Here is a 1,433-nt window from a genome sequence, read left to right as displayed (position 1 = left end):
TACATAACCATATTCAAAAGAAATTGTTAGGAGCATGAGCCATCCATCCAAGGATTGGATGCTTTGAGTTCCAAATGAGATTACAAAATTGATTTTTGCATCTCATTTGCCTTCTCCTTTTTCTCCTCTTGAATTATAAACTAAAATTACAAAACTTACTTAAATAAAGTTCCTAAGCTAAGAACAAGAAGAGAGAACTTCAAAGAAGAATTTCTAGGCAAAATGTGAGTGAAAAAAATGTGAGAGATGTTTTTGCTCGAACGGAATGTGCTCTATTTATAAAAATTCTTCTGGGTCGTTGAGCTGCTTGTCAGCCCCGCTAAGCAGCTGACCAAACCCTTCAGCATGGGTTTGGTCCCTTGATCAAGTAGCTTTGTCACCTCCTTATGCTTGGCTCATCAAAGCTAGTTGTGAGCTATGAAACCATCTATTGTGAGCTACTCTAAAAAGCCTATGGTGGTCTACTTGAGGTGAGGTCATTGGTGACTTCATGGTTTGCTTGATGGCTAAGTCAAGTCTGGGTGCACACCGCTTACCACACCTGTTGCACTGCTAAGCTGCTCGCTCAACAGCTTTGACCATGCTGACTGGGACGTGGCCTGGTGCTTGCTGATCTGGTCAGGAGTCTAGTTCTCCGCTAAGATGCTTGGTGGGACCACTAAGCTGCTTGTTCAGCAGCTTGGGCATGTTCCAAGCTTGTGTGTGACCGTGTCAAGCTGAGTTCTGACCATGCCAGGACTAGTCTGGTGCTAGGATCAGCGGCCAAGCAGGTCCACTCAGCTGCTTGCTTGAGCAACTTGGTCCAGGTCAGGCTGGTGTCCAGGTCAGGCCAGTGTCCAAGTCATCTTAGCAGGGCTTGGTCCACGCTTAGCTGCCTAGTTGAGCACCTTGGTTTTTGACTTCTTTTTATTTTTGGCCATGAGTCTTTTTTTCTCTTCTTTTCTTCTTTCTATATCCTACAAAATACATAAAAACGAAATACACACACAAATATACAAGATTGTCATATTTTATACAAAAAGTATTGTTTTAAGTTGGTTTTTCTCAATTATGCTTAAGATAAGTGCCATAAAAGTGTATGAAATTTAGGTATGTTTTGCACTTATCAAATTTCCCCCAACTTAAAACTTTGTTTGTCCTCAAACAAAAGGTGAAAATTATCCGAAATCAATTTGGCTAAAAATAATAATGATGATCAACATGATTTCAAATGTATAAGCATGTCAAAAATAGATTTCAATGAGATTTTTTATGATTTGTGAATTTTGACACATAATGCTTCAAACAAGAAATCAATGCTTTTGCTTATAAAAAATGTGTAACAATTTACCTAAGCAAATATTTTTCTAAACAAAAAGTGTTTCTTTGCACACAAGTTCAAAGTTGGAACTTTGAAGGGTAAGTGTTTCACTCAAATTTTCAAGCATTTGTTT

This window comes from Lupinus angustifolius, chromosome LG16 (assembly GCF_001865875.1).
Source record: "Lupinus angustifolius cultivar Tanjil chromosome LG16, LupAngTanjil_v1.0, whole genome shotgun sequence".
NCBI lineage: Eukaryota > Viridiplantae > Streptophyta > Magnoliopsida > Fabales > Fabaceae > Lupinus > Lupinus angustifolius.
This window is presented reverse-complemented; position numbering follows the sequence as displayed.